Source organism: Atheta coriaria, unplaced genomic scaffold (assembly GCF_025399875.1).
Source record: "Atheta coriaria isolate IRGN ID8LTWV9N9 unplaced genomic scaffold, Caltech_Dcor_3.1 hic_scaffold_5_pilon, whole genome shotgun sequence".
Lineage (NCBI taxonomy): Eukaryota > Metazoa > Arthropoda > Insecta > Coleoptera > Staphylinidae > Dalotia > Dalotia coriaria.
In genome coordinates, this window is record NW_027045447.1 from 7,221,702 (window position 1) to 7,245,208 (window position 23,507).

Here is a 23,507-nt window from a genome sequence, read left to right on the forward strand (position 1 = left end):
TTTTTAGCAAACACTCTGTATTACATAAATGGATAGAGTAATATTTATGATTCAAATTGTCTTAGATAGTTTAAAGGTCCCTCTTTCAGATATGTTTAACCCATTTTTTTTAAATTGTACCAGAACTACCCTTAAATTGATTTCCAAATTTTTTTGCAATAAAAATTTAAAAAATCTTAAACACACTGTATTTTATAAATGGATCAAGTAATTTTTATTATTTAAATGGCTTTAAAAAGTTTAAAGATCCTTCTTTAAGATGTGCATTAAATTTTTTTAATATTTCCGAAAATACCTCAAAACGATTCCCAAAATTTTGGAAAAATTAAATTTTAGACAGAAAACACTAAATTATCTGGAAGTAAATACTGGGACTTTTGATTTAGTAAATATACCTCGCTGTGAAATTCCAAAGCCCCTGTGAGAATATGCGGTGAAATTTGTAAGACGCAAGGCGTAAGTTATTACGCGCGTTTGACGTCAATATCTTAAAACCAGATCGTCCTCAACACTAAACTCACAAGATCCCCGGATGACAAGTAAACTCCTCGAGCCTTTCGTCGGTCTCACACACCAGCTGCACACGCGTGAAGCTTCCTCAGACCCTGCGCCACTCGCAGCATCACAACTAATCCGCTTTGCATTAATAATAACTCATATTTAACACGGGATCATCCATCCTCCTGCACCAGCCAGACATTAACGGATTAGTACGCGACGCCTACGCTAATTGTCGACAGAGAAATCCTTTGGATGGATGCATCATGGGGCGGAGGATTTGTGTTCGGCGGCCACAACACGCCCGCCTCACACATCAATATCCTAGGAGCGCGCGGCGGTGGGTTTAAACACTCCTAAGTGGATGGGCTCCAGATTCAATATTTGCCCCGGCGGAAGGGTAGTACGCGCGCGATTTGTTGTCGCCGCAGCCACAGCCGCGCCACCGTCAACCTGCGGTCGGCCGCAACAAACTGAAACACATTATCCTCCATTTGTCTAAATTAAGAGCGCGGCCAGACGCGCGCCGTTCGGCGATAATCCTTTTATTTAATTCATCAACATTTATCATTAGCAATTAAAGCCCGGGCCCATTCGGTTAATTAATTGTCTGGAGAGCGCCGGGGCCTGCCTCTAATGGCGACAGAGAGACGCGCCCTGTAGTTAAAAGAATTGTGTGTGCTGCTGCACTCGTTTGCGATTCGTTTCTACGGGCTGTTAATTCGCTTTCAAATGCACGCCGCTCGGCGCGGAGAATAATGGCTTGAATTTTAAGCAGCCGCGCCAATTATAAACCTGTTAAAAACTGGTTGCATAACCTGTTTCGCCTATTTTATGCTGCGCCATCTATCAACGGCGGGAACACACATTCTTTTTACATAACTTGGAAAATTTCCATTTTCATCCGGGACGATAGTTCTTGATTTTAGACGTTATAGCTGCGCTGGCGTCTCCTGGGATCGCGTTTCAATCTGCCGCTCTGAATACATAACTAGGCGCAATAAGCTTCGTTTCTCCAGACTAGATAAATACACGCGCGCTCCGCTCGCATTCTGGGTTGCCTATTCCGCGCGCATGCGAATTCATCGTCTGGATGTGATACACAACACACACACTACACATACACGAACGTTATGCATATGATTCCGCTCTAAACTAGCAGCAACTGGATGACTATAGTCATGCAAAACGGTCGTGTGGCCGCCCGACGAAACTCAACAATCTATTATTTTATTCATGATCCAGGCATTGAACATCTCCGCCGGTGTGAGTGCGACAAACATCGCCATTTTGTACGGGAAGCGTGTGAGTAGCGCAGAGCTTCGTTGTTGTTCTAGTGCCAACTTGATTGAAATTCGCACTCGGTCAAAGTTTATCCCAACTTATGCTCATAACGCACACTCCTTCACCCACAATACACCACTTTTGAGTTTTCACCAAGGGGGCGGTTGAGATTCTTTAATTCGCTATCTCTTTTTAGGTTATTTTCGGTTACGCTCGGTCGGAAACCGACAGAACCATAAAGAACCGAAGAAAGACAATAAAATATTTTAATGAAATACGGCAACAGAGAGTAATCTTTCTTCTTCCCGTGTTCGCGTTGCTGGGCGAGCGTTCTCGGGGCTTGTAAAATCTTTTCTGCGACTCTGAAGCGCGCCAAAGCGAGCTTTCGCAAGCGCGAGCACGGGCCGGTTACTATGTATTGAAAAGAATTTACATATTTTCATCTTCGTTTTCGCTTCGGTTTTTTTTGCTTGCTTTTTTTTTTCGCTTCGCCTACTTCCTTTCGTTGTGCAACGTTCAACGCCACAGCCGCTCTTTGCTTCTTGCGCGTGTACGACGTGCGGCGGCGGCGGAGTGCTAGATTTATTCAATGCAATTTCCTGAGACTCGCGAAGCCCCAGGATATCATTTCATAACGTTCTCGCTTGTTGTAGGGACGAGTAATTTTTCAGTTCGTTATTTTATCATGCGCTCATCACATGTGTGAGCACCACATCACTGAACACTCGGTATAATACATCCGAATGTACGTTAATTGACTTTATATTTAGTTTGATGAGTAGACATTTCAATATTTGCTTATTTGTTTATTTATTGGCGTTCAGCCGGAGTTTCGGCCAAACATTGACGAGATTCCTATTGCATATAGAGGTATATCTGTGGAGGTGATGTTCGTAATAAGGGTTGCTTTAATATTTGCACAAAATTCCAAATGATCAAAGTTTGGAGAGGCGCAAAATTAGTTTTCCGCTCGGATGTTTAGTGTTAGGCTCGTCCTTGAGCACTCGTCGCACTCCAAGGTGTGCGTATCCCTTGTATCCGTCATTGCGGGGGCGGTTGCGGTCTAACAAGATGAAATAGTTGAGCCAATTGTGTGTACGCGCACAGCAAGCTAAATATAAAATTTTTTTTGTTCGACGCACACGGAGTGAATAAAAGGGACGATACGTAATTGGGGAGCGCGGAAGGCATGCCGTAGAGTTGAGGTGGTGATGGTGGTGGTGGTTGCGGCGTTGTCGCAGCTCGTTGCGTCGGTGTGACATTGGGTGGTGGATGGGTCTCTCGATGTGCGGAAAACGCCGCTCACGATCCGGCTGACAGATCTACGACGCGGTCGGCGGCGGGCGGCGGCGCGCCGAGGCGATCTGTCACCGCTAAGTACTACAGAATGCTTCTGCTATCATGAATTTGTCATTCGTTACAGCCTATTACTCGTCTAAAATGTCGCGCCGATATATTATTCCCTTTCGGTATTTTTCTCCTGCCAAGGTGCGCGCCGAAGAAAAACTAGCGTCGACGGAGCGCGGAGACCACCCCAAATTGAATACTCGACGTGCGCAAGGGCGCGAGCGCTGGAAATTTATGACCCGTTCAATTTTTAATTTCCAACATTTCGAATTACTAACATTTTTGTGCTCTGTTCACCAAAACTAACGACTGCCATCGAGCGCGCGCTTCGCACTTTTTTTTATCGTTTTACGTTTGTTCGTTTGTGCTTTTCCACCGGTAGGTATGGCTCACGCACATATTTTCGAAACGTGACCCGGCGTGTTGTTTGTCGGCCGGCAGGTTTCGAATTCGATTGCGAAAATATTGAAATTTATTCCAATTACAAGCCGCGCGCCGGGCGCTTTTTCAAAAAATGCGATCGGGTTAAATAGTTGCGCAATAATGACCGCTTAGTCCAGCGTGCGATTAAAACCGTAACTCACTCAATCCGGAAACACGAAACTGCGCTGGTTCGCCCGCCGACCATATGGCCCGCTCTTCGTTATTGCACATCCTCACAATGTTTGCTTTGTTATCGACAATATTGCGAACTATTTTTTAATTTCATTTGCTGCGCAATTTGAACGCACCTGGCATCAGATTAAAAAACACGGAGAATTGCCCAATCTCATAACTCTCAAGTGAATTATAGTTTCGATTGGTGCGGTGCGGAAACTCGCAGATATACACTACTGATATTCTTTGTGCCACCCATGAAATCTGGAATTTATTTAGCCCCAGAGAAAATTTACGAAAAGCCATAACTCTAATTGGTCCCTTTAGCGCGCTGCGAATAAACGCGCTAATTAACTGCGCCGACTAATTAATTTCCCTTTTCGTTATGCGGTTATAAATCGTCCTAACGACTCGAATTTTATTATCGCCGATTCGAATCTGAACGCGTGCTGTGTCTACGCGTCTACGCCATTTGTGTGTCTCGAAAGTGGGCGGCAAGTGCTTTTATTATAAACAACCCTAAAATGTCACCCCCGGATTGGGCTCGTAAAATTTTAGGCCTTAAGAGGTCTTCTTATTTTTCCGGATATTATTTTCCATCCTTCAAGTGGAGCGCGCAAGGGTGGCGCAGTTATTAAGTGTATATTAACATTCATTAAATCGCGCCGCAACAATGCGGTGCATTACTTCCTCATTTCAACCCTTCTGCACCCTTCTCCAAGTTGCGCGTTGAAGATTGTAATGTTGGTATGCGTACAGTGCACTTTTATCAAGTTTAAAAGGGTGACGGCTTCGGGAAAGTGTCTTGTCGCATGTAGTGTACATTAAGACGGAAACCCTTGGAATGCCGCTTGCCCTTTGCGTTAATAACCGAAGCGCGGCATCACGGAAAGGGGTGTTTCGTGTTTCGTCGACATTTTGCATGCGCCCGCCGAGAGTTATAAGCTCAAGCAATACACAAACGAGGCTAATACGACGCGCCCTGGATGTGTGTGTGTCAGTGGTTCGGCAGTAAAAAGAAAATTAATTTGAAAAGTTTTAAGTAAACTTCGGCGGTGCGCCTAGTTTATATTTCATATTCTTAAATTGTTTTTAATGCGACTGCGAAACATACTTAGCCGCTGACACATTTTTGCCGCACCTTGTTGTAAAAGCTCTCTTGCAAGACTTTTCACACTTGACTTTCGCGTTCGCGCGCGTTCGCCTCATCGCCATATTATTTCCGCAACCACCACCAGCCGCCTCCTCCTGACATGGCATGCCGTCGTGATGTTTTTGCGTTGTAAAAACTTGCCCGGCCGCGCCGCGGGAGCAAACACAAAAGTTTTAAATTAAGTTTCTGTTGATGTTTGACTGACACTCTCATCTCGTTTAAACAATTAACCCAAATTGAAATGCGGCGAATTCTCATCCCCCTCTTATCATTATTAGATGCGTACGAGTTTCCGCACCGTTTAAACCGCATCTGAAATTGATTCTTTAATTAAACAAAAATGAAAGGCGCACGTCGCGGCTATTATCCGGCTGTCAACGGGAAAATTGGCCTGTCAGTTTTGTAGTTGTGGGCCTTGCGGACGCCGGAGGTCGGATCAATGATGAATGGCCTCCGATGTGTTTTGATATTCATACAAAATGGACATGCTCTCGTGCGTCGCGCGTCCACGTCCTCTTCAATCTCTCGCGTCGAGGAATAAAGGCTGGCCGGCACCCGCCGGCACGTCAAACGTTTTGCGCTGTTACGCTTTTCGATCTTCATCATTCACGCACACGGTGATATGATCGCACCAAATACCAACAGGCTAACTGATTGCAGGGTGTGTGGGTGTGGTGCGCAAAGCGCGATATTCATCAAGTGCATCGTTCTAGTTCATTGGCTTGTGAAACGCCGCCGCCGCCGCCACCGTTCGCCCGTTAAGAGCTGACCAATATCTGATATACGCGACAAGCATCCGCTATCAATAAAAGTGATCAATTTAACCACATTAGCCCACCTAATGGACAATAGAAGCCATCGCTTCGTTTCACGGTTATTTCACTCCCAACATCATAATTATAATTAAATTTTGATTAACAAAAATATTAAAAATACGTAGGCAATAATTTATGGGGATGATGTAGCATTAGCTACTAGCCCGCCCTGGGGAATCAAGTACGTAAGGCAGGGAAAAGCCGCAAACAGTCATGGTAGATCTATGTGCGGTTGATACGGTCGGGTTTCGCCGCCCCCCGGAAACTGCTTTCTCTGGCTACAAAACACCTATAAACATATCGCGCCTGGGTTAATAACTCACGCAGCACGACCCTCATCAACGGAAATATTAAAATGAGTAAATGCTAGTCACTTAAATTTGATCCCTACTTCAAAAATTCTTCCCGAAAAAAATATTTCTTCTTTAAAATTAATAACTCTTGGGATTACTTTTGGTGTTATTGTTTTTGCCGAGTTTTGTTTGAATTTTGCGTGTTTTGCGTTGGATTATGAAAATACGGCACGCGGTAGCTAAAAAGTGTCGAAAGTTAAACATTTGCCTGTCGTCTAAAAGACGAAAATTTGCGCACAAAACAACAACATTGTTGCCGAGAAGCTGGCAAACAATGCGTACAAGTTTCCTTTGAACGCGCGAGGCGCGCGCAAAACGCAAACATTGCGGATTCATCCCCTCGTCGTCGACGGAGCGACCCTCGACAATAAGGTCTTCCTTGCGCGTGGCGCAACGAGCGGAGGAAGTTTGTTGGGAAGTCTTTGCGATAATTTAATACACCCGCTCAATTAGCAGCTTTGACTTGTTATTACGCACACGACGTCTCGAGCGCAACGAGTATGAAAGGCATCGCTACAAAGCGCCTTTTAACCGTTTATCAGCACACGAGTCCCATCTTAATAGACAAGATATTGTAAGGTTATGTATTGGATATCGTATTGGATACGTCGATTAGACGTCCATTATATCCGTAAATGCGACATGCACGTATCCGACGCGAGGTCTAGCGAATTCAATAGTTAATAATATTGAATATATTATTAGCTCTTGTATACACGTCGTGTTCGTGAATACACGCCGTGGATTCCAATCGTAATTAACCGTCAATGTTATACCACGAACCTTATCGAAGCTCAGCGCGTGTCACTACGAGTCGAGACAGCGTCAGTGGAGGCGGGGGATAGTTTTAAGAGCTAGACATGTGTTCACCTGCGGATGGTAGATGGTATTTACATCATATCACGGTGTATTATCAACCTGACAGTTTCAGAATGCAGGCGCTCTGCGTGTTATATGCATACGCGCTCATTAATACACCCCTCTCGATAGATGAATCAATCGGAACGATGTCGCTCGACTTGGTTTTAATTAATTTAATTGTTCGGTTATCGATTCGGCATTACGGGTCACTCACAATAATTGCTTTATCAAACCGACAATTAGACTGTATTACATTATTCACTAGAGTATTATTATCGAATAATGAGCGGATCATATCACTCTAGAGCAATAATGTGAGTGGTGGCCATTTTGTGAACTATGCGCCGGATTTAATTAGCAAATTTGTTGTGATTTAAATAAAATTAATTACGGCGTCGTGCTGAATTCGCGGCCGACACAAACTGATGACTTTGGGGAACAAAAGAAATGCGCGGACAAAGGATGATAAAACAAAACCTTCGTCAGTCAACAAACGCGCGCGCTGTAAATAAATAAATGCGTGCGCAGCGAGAAAAAGCACGGGCGAGTTAGTAAATATAAGGAAATGGGGATTTATATAGTGCAGACATGTAAAATTCAGCGGAGAGCAGTCGAGACCCCCCGAGAGAGGTACAAAAAACGGTGTTGTGAGGAGGTGTGTATATGGTGTGTGTATTCTTCGCTGGCTTCTTGTACTCCTCTGCACAACCGTGTAAATGCTTCACTTCGAGCGCAGGACATAAATCATTTTAAAGTTTAATATTAAAATATGTCTTATTTATGCTGCGCGTACTCGTAAATTATTTCTGCATGGGAAATATTTAAGTGCGAGCAAGCGTGTGCAAAGTCACTCCTCTCTCTGCGTGGAAAAGTTTTCGAGCAAATTGATGCGATGCGCAAGTTTTCCACATAGTGGAAAGCATTAAAAAAATGCTGAACAGATTTACGGCGCGTTGTGCTGCCTTGCAGCCTATCAAACATAAGTATATTGGACAAATATTGTCGGATTTATTCTCGTACGAGCGATAAACATCGATGGCGGCATAAAACGCACTGTATGCACAACGGCGTGGATTTGAAGGCGTCATTAGTGTTCCTTTTTGGAAATATAACACTCGGCCGCCTCGTAAAATCCGTACGAATGCGTCGTATACGTCGAGGTATAAAATTATTTCCGCTTGTAACTTGTTTAAGCAACGATAACTTGTTGTTTACACACGCTGGGGCGTGTGGTGTGTGCATGGCGTCGAATCATAAACGCTCCCAATGTCCGAAATGTTCCATACATAAAATATTGCAACCTAATTAGTAATAAATATTGTTGTATAACACTAACCTGGTAATTCTGCGTAGAACCGTGCCACCCTGGGACCGCTCGACCGCCTTGGCAAACAATGATATTCACATTTATACAACTAACAGTTTTGATACACATCACACTTGCAAGAACGCAGCGAAAATGAAGCAACCGGTTCCTGCACGCGCATCGGACGCGCAACGCGGATGCAGGTACCGCGCTAGTCAAAAGTGCAACCCTGATGCGCTGGACATCGCGCGCTGTATACATGGTTGCCTAACATAAATAATTCAAATTTAAATTTTCGTTATTCTTCAGGGAAATAAAAAGTGATTTGCAGCACTTTTCGAGACTAATACCAAATAATTAGGAAATAAATGCAGCTAATACTTTAAAAGAAGAAAACAAGAAGCAAAGGTGTAGGTTTCTTTTTGATGTTTACACCAGAAATTGAGCATTTGCGCATGAGGCGCAAAAAAAAACGACGAAACACACATAAACAAAAATGAATTCCTCGCCAACTCACCGCTTCCCAATATAAAGGAGCCGAGCTGTGCTGTGAAAGCGAAGCGGCTCTGCGCGGAAAAAATAAGCATTTTAAAAATGAGCTTTTTGAACGAGCGCTCGCTCCGGCCCCCACATCGAGAGTCTTTTCCCTTTGAAGTGCATTGGACGTGTGCGCGAAGAGTGTAACGAGTAATAACGCTTTTTGAATGCGTTAAAGACGTGAAAGAGCGCAAAGCTCCCCGGAACGTTGAAGGTGGTCTCCGCTGTGAGCGTGCGCATTTTTTTCTTGCTTCTTTTTCGGGCGGTAGCAAGACGTGGAAATTGCACAAAAGCGCGACACATCCATCCGCCTGCTATCTATGACCAGTCGATACTGTGAGGCATGCGAAACCCAGCACAAACAACCTTATGCCGTGACTGAAATCGGATCGGAAGCGAGATAGTCCGTGTGGTCTACCAGCGAATATTGGGTTACGCAGAATGCTAAATGTGCAAAATGGGAAGCCCATACTTAACGACAATGAGTTTTTAGTATTTGTGATTTTTTCTTGGGACCTAAAAGTTCTGAACGAAGGGTTCACATGTCGTTCACGCTTGTTCGCCTTGAACGCGAAGCGCAAGTAATGTAGTTTACGCTACACGCCTTCACGAATATGATTTTCCACGCGTAGCAATTTCAAAAAGGAAGAAAAAATGTGAAGAAAAAAAAATAGGAGTAGAATATGCGCGACACTTGTTTATTCTGCAATGGGGATTTGAGCGTTCGTCACGATGCATACCACCCCATCACTTAACAGGAGAGAAGAGCAGAACCCTCGGCAATACCGGATTATTACGATTTAAATAATGCGTTTTCCGCGGCACGTCTACCCGTCGCGAGTGTTACTCTATTAATCGATCTAATTTGTGAAGCAAATAAGGCTTTTCCACGAGATGGCATAGTATGAGGGTAGTTCACCCCTGGCGAAAGCTTTAGTTCTCGCCCATTTCCTGACTGGAGCGTGTAAGTCGAGGCGTGGAGTACAAAGTGGCTGGTAAGCTCGTGTGCTCGCTTTTTTTTTTTCTTCCACATCGCCCTCGCCTCTAAGTGGTCTTTGTGTATTTTTCTTAAAGGGAGGATGAAGACTCGATAACCAATATCCGCGCGCAGGCGTTCGATTATTGCCGCCGCACGTTCGCGCCTGTACTTCGTACTTCGTACACGAAGTTAATAACGTCCAAGCTTTCCCCAGTCTTCGAATCGAAAGGTTTAAATAAGACCAATACAATACACATTACTGGATTACTTAATTAAAAATACTTTCGCGCTAAGAAATGTGAATTAATCTATACTTATATCGCATTGGTTTTATTGCGATCGTAAATAATACCAATTCCTTTTCAATTCCCTTCGGGGTGCGCGAATTTATTACGTTTTAAATTACTGTATAACAATTTCAAGCATTCCGAACACATTCCGCGCGCTGAGCGTTATTTTTAAGACATTAATAATAATAATCTCATTTAAAATCCTTTTTATACATTTTCTCATTTTTTCTTCATCCGCGGTAGCGTTCGCGGCGGCGCAAAAATTTATAATACGCGCTTCTAAGTTTTATTCATTTTTTGCTTGCGCCGAGCGAGATTAAATTGTTTTCAATGGCGGCGCGGCGGGGGCGAGAGTGCCCGGGCGGGCGGGACACTTTCCCGCAATGATTCGCTTGTCACAGTGCGAGAGTCGGGGGAAAACAATCATTCTTTCACTTTCCGTCTGCTTCCTTGCATTACGTTCACTCATCACTTTCGCGGAACCTGGAAGAAATTAAATCTGATTTACATTTTTTTCTGTCAGCGCAAAAATAAGACTCGGATCGCATTAAATCGTAATTTTGAGACATCTGCAATATTTTCCTGTTTTGTCTTGCGGTTTCACTTGGTGAGATCGATAGCGCGGAGCTCAGTGGACCATGGGCCACATACGTTTCGAAAGCTTCAAAATACTGGAGGAGAGCCTGGTAAAAATGCAAATGTTTGCTCACCACCGAAACCAACGACGACAAAGGCTTGTTGAATTCGTTCCCCGGGATTTTTTCGCTCTTGTCGCAAATCCAAGCAAATAATCACGGTTCACCCGACGGGCGACGCGAAATGCACGAGCGCGTTTTATTTTAATGAATATCCAAGCAGAAGTGTAATTACGCGCCGAGCACGATTATAATGCTCGATACAGCGAAATACGACCGAGGTGTGGGGTGCGGGGGGTGGTGATGGTGGAGTATTTCTCATTTCGTGCGAATGCGTCCAAATTTCACGCGCGGCCGCACAGCGTCGAGATTCTCAATATTTTCAGCCGTAATGCGAGATTATCGGAATCGCGCGGTCGGCGTTTATTTCGCCAGAAATACTAATTCATTGCCCGCCGGAGAGAGCCTGCAGTTCCGCTCGACGCAAGGGTTGATTATATCTAATCTTTAAAGTACGCAAACTGTCGCCGTAAAAAAACGCACGAAAGTGGAAACGTTTCGCTAACTCGTTGGGCTAACCTTCAAACTTTGCGAAAAGTTTACGCTTTAACCCTCTCGTGTTGAATACAATTTAGATATGCGATGGCAAACTGCAAACAAAAGTGACAGTTATATTCCAAAACTAAAAAAAATAGTATATTAAGTGTTTAAAATGAGTTTTTATAGAAATACAACGCATAAAAATTTAATTTTTAAGTGTTTAAAGTTATAATTTTACGCACTAGTGCAAAAAAAAAAAACACTTTTTAAGTACTATATCACAATAAATGATTTTACATGTTATAAAATATATGATTTCCATTTTATTTTTACGTTTCATTCATTTATTCAAATTGACGTGCATAAAACTCAATGCGCCGCAAAAAAATCACTTGCGTTTAATTGCGTGATTAGTCATACGAGCATTCGCATTCCGGCGTGCAATGCATAAAATATGCGAGCAATTTGTTTCACTGCGATAAATCACCGTTTAAAACTCTATCATTTTAACCCACTTCAGATTGACACTGTGTTTGCGGTGTTCGTTTTGTTTAAATTCTTTTGTCGTCGCTATCGCTAACAAGCGCAAAGATTGCAACGCCGTATCTAACCTAGAAATACATCAGTATATATACCAACATGGCGTTCGGAACACTTTCGTACACATTTGTGTGTGATTTGTTGTTTGTGCGTGCCAGCCACGCGTTCGTATCAAAATTTACGAGTGCTGCCACTGGATAAAACAAAAAAAAACCACACTCATATACGGACTTAATTTGCATCTTTATTTTTTTCCGGTTGATCACAGATTTTAAAAATTTGAAGTTTATATAGTAGTTAATGATAATATTTGTTTTATAAACTGCATTAGACAGTTGTAGAATGTGATGTTTGTTGAATTCGAATTGAAAAAACAAATCTCACTCAATTTCGTATTTTTGATCATTGATCACACATGCTGTGTGCGTCGGAGGTTATTTTAAGTCGGATTCTTGACACCGAAATAGATTAAACAGACGGTAAACACCCGCCGCTTATTGATGTAATCGTACGTCCGTATATTTAGATATAGGGGTGGTTCAGCTGCGGAGGAATGCGGCTTTTAGTGCGCTCGTTATTTTTTATTATTTAATGGTTGGAAATTTTCATGCTGCGATAAGAATTTATCGATGCGGGGTCGTTACATGAATATGTATTTTTTAATTTTGTTTTGCCACCCTTTCTCGCGCGCAAAAAAACCTCCATCACAATAAATATACATGAAACGTTTCGCACGGCTTTGATAGTGAGACATTAATTTTTATCTTATTGATGTTACGGTGATACCGTTAAATTTGTATTACACTAATCTCATTTTATTTGTTTCAGGTATGTGTTAATTTATGATTATGGTGAGTAATACTATAGATTATACACGATCGTGTATAATAAAACATTTAGCTGAATGACTTGATGCGTTGTGTTGCGTTTTGGTTTAACTTATGACGCACCACATTTTACCAGCCCCCTGGTGTGCGTTGGCATTTTTCATTCGACGCTCACGTCTCCGCGTTTCCTGAATAATTAATGTCCAACCTTTATTATCATTAAACGAGAACCTGAAGTGTATTTACAGTTAAGATTTCGCTCCGTTCGTTACACGCATTGCAGCAATCAATCATTAGGCAACCGACGATGACACGAACCTGTGCCGTGTAGGTACAACGCAGCGGCGGCGGCGGCAACACGGTGTACACGTCCTACACGCTGGCGGCGCGCATTATTCGTGTGCTTACATCGTTGCGGTGGCGATGATGTAAACCTCTGTGTGTAGCCCCCGCGGGGGTGGGACGCGTTGTTTGGCTGGTCGCGAGGATATCGTTATGGAATATGCCGTCGGTTAAACGCGCCCGCACATACCAGCCGCCACCCCCCGGATTGCTCTACTTAGTGCCCCATTTCCGTCTATTGCAAAGTGAATATTTGTCCCACTGCAGCGATTTGTCAACGCCACGACTCGAATTCATTATGCCCACCACTCACACCCCTATCGCGCGGCGGGTGGTCGCGGTTGAGCTACTGTACACGTTTGCGAGGTAACACGAAACGACGAGTCACGAGTATTTTGTCACGTTTTCAACAAACATTTTTTTACCCGACGAAATAAAAAAAAACACGCACCCCTATTTTAACTTTTTTGATCTCGTCAAGCAAAGGTTCAATTATCCGGCTTTGATGATGGCCAATATGACAACTGCATGTCAAAGCAATTTTTTGCCTACTTTTAATTTAATTAATATTAATTACATCCGCGTAAAAAGAAAAAAAAAAGAAAAACAAAAAGTATTATTATATCGTGTTATTGCTTCCGTAGCACAAATCGTTGAGAACCCATTTAATCATCGAATTTATATTCCTTTATTGACAAAAATCGAATGGCAATTTCCAGCTGAGCATCGTTAAAAAATCAGCAGACGATGTAACAAAGCAAACGTCGGCTTATTCAACACTGCGCTCAGGATGGAAATGAATTTTTCTGCTCGTAGTTGCGGCCTGCAAGCAGTCCGGAAAAAAAATCAATTCCACAAGCATATCGGAACATTAGCGAATGAATATTTATGAGGAGATGCTCATACACCAAAAATCCATTTGGAAAATGGATGCGGTAAGTGAAGCGTCTAGCTCGACTGCATTTTCTGTTTCTCCGTGCCCCCAGCGCCCTGATGCCCAAGGGGTAACGCACGGTAGAAAAAAATATGTTGTACATTTATAACGAAAATGATTCTACTTGGCACGAGTAGGCACAGCGCGTTTAATTGGTCATAATTAATATTTATTATGATGTTTTTCGTGAGTAAAAGCCGCGCGCCGGATATAAATTGTCTCACGGTGAAAGACCCTCCCTTGTAGCGCGCGTGCCGCGTAAGCTCACGAACAGCGTTCGCCACTTTTTCGATGCACAAGGGCACCAGGTGTTTACCGTCGACAGATGTTGACACGCTGTGCGCGTCAGCGAGCTGTGTTGTTTACAAGCTTACGGAACCTGGGATGTCTTACACAGGGCTAAGGTATTACCCTAAAAGTGTGGTAATTTTTAACAAGGGGGTGTGTTTAGTGATAGGGGAAGGTAGCATAATTTGGACCAGCGCCTAAGTTGGACCACCACGATATCCGCGGACTGTTGAAGTTTATGCAAAAATTGACTGGCCCCTTGTTTTACTCGTATTTATAAACAATTAATGCAACTATTTGGGTTAAAACTTGCCGCGTGCTTTCGTCGTGACAACAACTTCGTGTATCATTGATTATCAAATCTATTATAACGACCTAAGTGCAAGAGCTGTCAAGCCGTTAAAACGTTAGTTTTACCGATTATTATTTTATCATCAGAAAGCTTCTTTATTTATCTATAATTTATAGTATTAATTTTGAGAGGTTATGTTATATTAAGATTGTTGTTGATCATTATATATAAATTCTTCAAGTTGCTCAAGTTGAACCGAAGACAGACACCGGAGTTTTACAGGGAAAACGTATATCATTTTTTCGACCTCCTAGAAAAGCTTGTGGACGAGCACAAATCTTCGAAATGATCCACTGTATGAAATGCCGCACTTTGGTTTATACAAAATGTGCTTGTGTTACTGCTAAAACTAAAATTTACTATTGCGTCAATTGCCGTTAAAAAAGCATGGTCCAATTTAGGAAACCGCGCGGTCCAATTTAGGAAACCGGTTTCTTAATTTGGACCAAAAACACAATTTTTTTAAATTGAAATTTGAGGGGTATAAATATAATTTTTACTTAAACCAAAAATATCATTTTGTTGGTAAGCCTTGTGAGTTACTTTTCCGCTACTTAATTTTTATTGACAGTTTATATGTGGCTTTATAAATCAAAAAATATAAAAATGGTCCAAATATGGCTAATTTCCCCTACAACTAGGGTTGTTGTCTCCTTGGAGCTTTAACGCATTGCAGGTGAAGTAGAGGTGTGTATGAGGTTGTTGGAGGTCGTAGCGACACGCACTCGACACGCCTGGTCATTACCGTTCAATCCCAACGTGGGTCAATCCGAACCCTCGTGTTCATTCATACGAAAGTTGCTCTATTCAACGACGGAACGTGCTCGCACTCAAAAGCCCGAGTGTAAAAGATCAGTGACATCAGTGTATCTATTGACTCCACTTACTAGTTGAATAAAACCCTCAAAAATAAATAAAACAGAACGTAAATATGAAAATAAAACACTCTCTTTCCTTCTGCTGTCGGTAAAACTTGGTAAAACTCTGTGCGAGTTTTTGATTTGATCAAATTTAGAATTTGAATATTTAACGACAATCCACAAACCGGTGGACCCGAAGTCAAACAGCAGAAGACAGCTGGAGTAGTGTAAAAGTTCCGTGCATGTATAAAATCCCCTTGGGGTGCACGCGCACGTCAAAAGAGATCAAATATTTGCCCGGAGTCAGGTGTTGCCGTCATGTTTGGACAATATAAATATTTAATGCGTCGCCCAACGTCGGCTGTGTTCCTTGTACGTCTTCATCCGTCGTTTGCCCTTGGTGAGCTTCAAAGCACGCGCAGATAACGCGCGAGTATTAATTAAAAACGCAACTAATTAGAAATTATAATACCGGCGCAGCAATGAAGATAAGCGCCTTTGTGGTGACTAAGCCTCAAGCACATCCAACACGTCCGAGTTATTCTTCTTCGTTGTGATAATATAATCTAATATATTAATGTTGAAAAAATGGTAAATTTCATGTTAAAAAATGAAAAATTACGCGCGCGTGATTTTTAAATGTTTTTTTTTTCGTTTCTGTGGCCGCGGTTGTAGTAGGGTAGGAAATGGACGACTTGTATCGATTAAAGGGCATGTAAGGGCATGCCGGCGGTGAAAGGAGCGATATTTCAGTCGATTTCGCCGAGATTAAATTAAGCAGTCATGTGTTTATGTTTTATTGCGGCGGGCGCGGAACTTTGCGCGTGATAACAGGCAATTTGAATGTGAGCATTCAAGTGCGCACATTTATATCCACCGAGTGTTGTTTCGTTTATTCGCGTCCCAGGTGTGAGTCGGTTAATTAGAAATCGGAAAATCTGAATTTTAAAAACACGCATGCGTTGTTTTTGACGTTAGAATCTCTGTTTGTACGATTTGCGAAGGGAAGTTAATTCATTGAGCAGTTAATAACCGCCATAGTGACGCGTGCAATAATGGCGCTTTATGATGCTTGACATTATTTGATGATAATTAGATTGAAGCGCATTAAAAGTCGTAAACAATGCGATGCGCATGCAGCTTGCCTGTTTTATTGCCACTTTGCCGTTGCGGCGGCGGCGGCGAATGAAATATCGCGCGCTGCACTTCACCTCACGAGAAATGAATTTATAATCGCGCACATCACGTGTTTTTGCCCATCGTGCCCTTCACATTCGAGTACGCCGGCCCGCCACCTTCAGCCGCCCCAGCCCCGCCCGTCATACGGCACTTTAATTAAACGAATGTTAATTAGTTCGCATGCTCATTTCCACCGCTATAGGTGTGTGAGATATGTCGCGTTAATCGTGCACTTATCATCCGGATCAATTCCGGTGTCATGAACTGAAAATCACCGACAAATTTTCTCAAACAAAAAAAAAATTACTTGCACACAATTTGTGACCGAAAACATGTTAACGCCTAAAGTTGGTGTAACCCTCAGCCTAATTACTTAATAATTAAATTTGTTTGAGATTAAGGCGACGTAAAGCGGACATCCGGTTGAACAAGTGCGTTGGAAGGGGAGCGTCTTGGATAATGGCCGCTTGCACCACTTACTTGGCGCAGTATTCGAGTGACACGGAAGACGTTTATCGTCGATGCCCCGGAGTTAATGAAATATCTAACCCAGCGGCGCACGTTAACGGGTTATAAAACTGACCATATTATCTAGGGTCGGCGTATGAGCGCCGCCGCCCCTGGCCCAACCCGAGTGCCGATGCATGCACTCACGAGTTCGGCGCGGTCGGGACGGTTGGGCCATTATGTGCTCGATTAAACCGCATAAACTAAAGAGCCATTCACTCTTCGAATATGAACACTCGATGGATGTGCCGAAATCAACAGTCAACAGTCAGCAGTTTCCAGAGTGCATACCGAAGGTACATAATAAATATTTGCCCTGCATTCCTGTAAGACATAAAGGTCATGCAGAGTTTTACAGTATCATTCTCGTAAATTTAGGTTAGTTTAAAATTTGTAGTGTGTTTACTCCGATTCTGGAGCGACAATATGGCTGACATTTACATTTATATTGCGTCGGGTTTCAGTTCACTCCGACGAGTGTAGATGTCGCTACTAATGGATGTGAAACCAGTCACAGCATAAAGTTTTATAGTCGATCATGTCGAATCACGCTGCAGTTCGCAATTCAGTGATGTAATATGAATTTGTACGCGATGGAGTGCAACCGCACTATTTGCATCTTGAATAGTTTATCAACTCGTGCTTTACGACTCTCTGCTCGGCGAATTTTGCTTATGTTTATGCCGCACCCGAAGCGAATTTATATTCGCTCAATTATGATGTGTGTGGGATGTCATACGGTATGCTAATAAAGTCATCCCTACAATACGTGGCATTTAAGAGCAAGCGGCAAGCAAAAATTGTCATCATCGAACGATCGCTAATAAAAAATATGATTTATGAGCGCCGCCCGAGCTTCAAGAAAAGCAGAAAAAAATAATAATCATCGTTGATTTATTATGCTGCGCGCAAAGGACGAAAAAATAAATACGTGTCTTCGACCCCACGGCTTCGGGGGCTCGTTATGTCTATCGATACAACGGCATACGGAATGAAGCGCAAGCAAAAATGAGTTTTCGATTAAATTTATTGTGCGACTCTTGAATAAATACACGGTAGAAGGTAGTAGAGTACTAATGTGCGGTTTTCCAATTAACGTGTCTCATCCGATTTCATATTTATTATAAATGAAATGAAAGCGAGGAAATGGATAAATATATTACTACATGTGTAGGCAATGAAAATGTTGATGTAGTTGTAGATTTTTACTGCAAACAGTTTAATTTCCCGTGCATTACGTAGGTACGTCGTTTCGACGCCAGTTGATTTACATAATTAACGAAGTCGATTTTTGAATCACGCGCTGCAGTTACGCACACACATCTACACGCGATAATAATTGACAAATAGTGAATTATAAATGCTTGTTTGCGGTTTAAAATATTGCGCGTTGCGACACAAATCATGCTAATGTTTACTGTTTACACTGCTGCAGTAATTTATCATGTTGCGTTGGAAATCATTTTTTAATGACATACTTTACATTATTTTAGATAAAACTACTCGTGAACTACCTCATTAATATATGCTCTCATAAATAAATCATTAAAATATATTTTTCTTGAATTTTTAAGTCAAAATTTGCTAATGTTTTGATTTGTTTTAAATTTAGACTTTTTTTTCTGATGTAGTTCGAGTGGTATTTTAAAATTAAATTATTCCGAATAGTTAGAAGCAAATTCTCGACACAAACATTTAAACTAGCAACTGCACCCAGTTACTTAATTTAGTTTGATTACATTTAGCGAATACTGTCGGAGGCATGGCGCACATTCACTGCGTGCCGATGATATTGGCACACAGGTAGGCAAAACACCAACTGATCGCGATTCCATTAGAGAAATGAATGCGTTATGTGCTAGCGGCAGCAAGCGTTGCACATATCCATTCGATGTTCCACATCCACATCATGCCAACATCCTCGTTGCCATTCTGTTGCGCTAGGACTAGTGGAGTGTAGCGCGTGTGCGCGCTCGCCAATTATTGCTGTTTTAATACGTTCCCGCTTTGCGGCCGGCCGCGACCCGAAACCGTGTGGGCTTTGATACGTGCTCTCATTCCAGCGCTATTTGTTCAACAACTATTACTACAATATCCCAATCCCCGCGGCCGGGAGCTCTCCAAACGTGCCTCGGATAACTTGCCGCGATATTCTCGTCGAGGGAGAGTGCGAGCATGTGGTGCACGTGTGCGTGCGTGGGTGTAATGGTGCAAGGAGCGAAAAATGGGCAAAAAATTACAACCCCAAAGAAAGTCCATGGCCAGATGGTGAACTTTCCATGTTTTGTTTTGCCCGGCGAGCCACCAAAACCTCCGTTGAGAGTGCTGTGCGCTTGTATAGACGGAATGTTACATTATTGATTAAGGCAGGCACCGAGTAAATATTTATAATGCGAAACGGAAGTTTTTGCCCGACGGGTGGTGTGCGCGCTCGCCAAGATTTACGAATCACTGTGCCGCGCGTATACTCGTATGTAAAAATGCAATAAAATATATAGAAACGTTCGAGAGCTGCTTGAAACTCCGGCCAACGTTTCTTGGCGTTAATAATTCACTTTTCGACTTCCGTTTCTGCCACTATCCAACATGCGTCTACAGCAAACGGCAAAATTAAACATTTTATTACAGAAAAACACGTTTTTTACATTATTCCTCAGTCAACTAATTTAACTGACAGTCACTCTGACATTGACTGTCGATAAAACTTGAAGAAAATCAACTTTACAATAAAATCTAAAACCGAAATTGATTTTCTGTCCGGCTGACTTAAATCAACCACTACTTTGAGTATTTTTCTACATTTCTTTACACGCTGTGCTTCATTGAATTAATTAAACTAATTCGCGTTTTGTTAGGCGCGTTTAGTTTTGCGTTTCCGGCGCGGGGGGAAATGTGTGTAGCCCTCATCGTGATTTACGACTTCATTTCGAGCAGGTGAATATTTTATTCCGATACAAATGGCGCTCGTTATTATTTTAGCCGGCGTGCCCGGCGCCTCCACCATTCCAAGCACCAACCGGAACCTTTCGCTGCTGCTCAGGTGTGTAATCTATGGGGGCTGTACGCGTTTAATTGGCTTAGTTAGTGATGTTAGCCGGGATTTATAACGCGTTTAACAGCTTCAGATTATTTTCATTGATATCGCGCCCGCGCGCGAGAATTTATCAATTTATTATCGGCGACCGCCGAATTTTGGTTTGGGGCTGTTTTGTTGTTTGTTTTGTTATCGCTAATTATTCACGTCCGCACTCTGCAGCATCTGTCAAACAACCACAATATCATTTATATAAGGTTATTAATATTTATTTATTCTTGTGTGTAAAGAAAATAAAAATGAAAAATTCACGGCGAGTTTCATCTGCGGTTTTGTTCAATCATTGTATCTCTTCACGTATTTTCACTCATAGATAGATATTGAAGTGCACATCAGCAATTCAGGCTCTTGTTTGGGGTTTTCTCAGCGGCCGCTGGCCGACGAAGCGGAAAGGATACGACGTTGGAATACAATGAGCGCTGGGACAGGCAATCATCGCGAGGGCGAGCGGCTTATAAATATACAATTAACCATCACTGCAGTGCACGCACGCACGAAGACGAATATGAAGGCGGTGCTCATCAACGACGCGCACGCTTTGATGTCTGAATATAATAGCCGAAAAGGAAGCCGCGGCGCAAAAAGCAGTCATTTTTTTTAACGCGAAAGTTATAAAGTCATCTTCGCTGAACGAGTGAAAAGTCGCGCGAGCAAAAGGCGACGCGCATAAAGAAGCTACTATACTGCCAGAAAAATGTGACAGAGGCTGAGGCAGAGGGGAAAAAGGCAGTCGACGCGAACTCGGCATATTCTCTTCTCCGAATTCATGGAGATTTATAACCGGTGGTAAATAGAGAAAAGAGCATTTTTAAGTTTCCACAAAGTTTCCCGCTGAATATAAATTCTGCTGGGCAAGTTATATAAAAGGATAAAACGTTCTCGACGGTGCCTGTCAATTGCTTGTCTTGTTACTTTCTTCTCTATACAGTCTTTAATCATATTTTAGTAGTCTATCGAAGGCGAGCGCCTGGCGCCTCCACCATCGCGCTGAAAAGAAGCGCGTTAACTTGAAGCGGCGAAACTTTTATATGCAATTTACTTCAATTAAACGCCTCAGCATTTCCACACATCTCAATGGTGAATGACGCGGGAGATATTTATGAATTTGTGAAACCATTGCGATTTTGTTGCGCCGGTAACAATGTGCAAACTTTTCGTGTACATCTAAATTACGTATTTTTTTGCGTGCTGCGCGAATTGCGAGAGTGGCAGCAGTTTTGTTTTAGTTTATCGAAATGGGTCGGTGGTTGCCGTTTAGTGCCCCGGCGTGGTGCTGTACGGATAATTGGTTTCGTTATGGATGTGGCCTTAAATACGCCACTGTATCGCACCGCATTGGCGCGCGGTATTGGCTTGCACTCGACGGGCAGCGTCCTTAAGGGAAAACGTACAGCATTATAAATATACAACTGCACACATTCTATTACCGAAGAGAGAATGGCTCGGGCAATAAATAAACCGCGAATTGCACGACCCCACAAAAATACTAGTACTTACACATGCCGAAACAAGAAAGTGTTTTAGGTTTTTGGTTACTGGTGTGTTGTGTGTGCTTCGACAAGTGTTCGCTCTCGATTTTGAAATACGAGCGTCGAGTTAAAAAACGAAACGTAGCGCAGAGATTTGAGCCCCGCATCTACATATTGTGTCGATTTGCTGCGCATGCTGTGCGCTGTTTTTTTTTTTTTTTAGTTCCTCTCCATGTGGATACAAATTTATGTTTCGTACTTTTGCTCGAACTCTCGAACAGAACGATTCATACATTCAAATGTTTTGGTGCGTTTTTTTGTTGGTTTTGTTTTAAAGAGCGAATTTTTGCACCGAGGCGGCGGCAATACGGCAAATTAGAGCGCCGCCGCTCGGAAAGAATCGGAAGCAGAATGTAATTTTCTGCCGTTTGCACGCGTGCATTACAATAATGCAAATGCATGAACATTTTCCGACTACATTTTTTTGCGTTATTTCGTTTACGTAAACCTAACGCATTTTTAGCGTTGTGTGTAATGCAATCATTGCTTCCCAAATAGGCGAGCACACGCCAAAACATAATTATTCCTAAAACGTTGTACAGGATGTTTTTTTTCTGTTTGTTTGGTGGATTTTTTTCCTTGGATGTATAAGGGGAGCGCACATCTTGAGTGTGGTGAGCAAACTCCACAAGTATTTACGAGAAGTGGAACATTAAAGTAATTGGGCCGTGAAATAACGGTGCTAAGTGACCCAAGACGCAGTCTATCCATTACCGAAACTATTTATCGCGCTATCGAGCTTTCCATCAAATCTTGATCATTTTGAGACGCCGGCAAACGTTCACTTAACTAACATTTCATTCAACTTTAAAGCTAACGTCCAAAAACGAAGATCATTTAATTTTTATTACCAAATCAATACTTTACCATCAAAAAACCTAAATTTTAATAATGTATGATTTCCAAAAAGTCGTTTTCCTAGCAGATTTGTTCAGTGTGTAAAAGCTTGTTTGCATTAAGATGAAATATGTCAACAGGGTCGATAATAAATGGTTCATCGAAGGGCTGATGAATCGTACGCTGGTGGCACGCTGACAGCGGCGTTTGTGCGCGCCGACAAAAGGCACATTGTGACCGTGACACGATTGCGTCATTAATGTTTTAACGCCCCCGCGTGCCGCCGAATATAATCTCTCGCACGCGGTCTCCCGATGCCGAGCCATTTAAATCTCATTCTCGGCGGCGGTGCGCGCACCAAAAAAAAATCACCATCACCCTCGTTTATTGTTATTACAATTTTCTTTGTGTGTCCAGCGCGTGATGGTGGTTTTTGTGCGTTTTGGTGTTTTGCCCTGTGCGATTGGCATTATTTATTGAATGGCGCGCCGTGAATCGTTGTTATGCTGACGTCGAACAAGGACACGCACTATAAATAAAAACCAACTATTGGTATTTAATATTTCACCGCAGACAGTCCACTCAGGCACGGCTTCAATCGATTCCCACGCGCATTTTGACAAATTGAATCACTGTTTAAATACAGCGCTGGATAATTTATAGCGCGTACAGCGCGATATCATATTCATGTCGGACAAGTTTGTGCCCGAAAATTTGTTTCGCCATTCGATATCATCACGCGATGATATATGGGGGACTTGTCGGCGTTTCAAGAGCAGACTGTCGAAACTTCAATTTATTAATTAATTTGTTCGGGGAGGGTGCGGGACGCCCGGCGCCTCCACATCCGCGCAAATCAACGTAACAAGCAGAATAAAACAAACACAACACGTTTCTAAATTAAATGAATTAAACGCGCGTACAGATACATAGGTATTGTACTGTTGCGCATATGTGAAGATAAACCGGAAGCGCGCGAGTGTTTTGTTTGCGTTTTATCTGGCGTTGCGTAATAAACTTCTT

The 23,507-nt window shown here is 42.6% G+C and overlaps 2 protein-coding genes across 4 annotated transcripts in view; one reads left to right on the forward strand and one right to left on the reverse strand.

The window, feature by feature from the left end:
* LOC135791750 (uncharacterized) overlaps positions 1–8,513 on the reverse strand; it is a 42,696-nt gene extending 34,183 nt beyond the window's left edge. For 2 of the 3 annotated variants that reach the window (XR_010548110.1, XR_010548109.1), the window contains exon 1: positions 8,245–8,513. The gene's annotated coding sequence lies outside the window, so the exon portion shown is untranslated. The remainder of the gene's footprint in view (positions 1–8,244) is intronic. The other variant, XR_010548111.1, reaches the window with a different exon arrangement.
* LOC135791747 (cell adhesion molecule 2-like) overlaps positions 1–23,507 on the forward strand; it is a 76,980-nt gene that overhangs the window by 10,740 nt on the left and 42,733 nt on the right. The gene's annotated exons all lie outside the window — the stretch shown is intronic.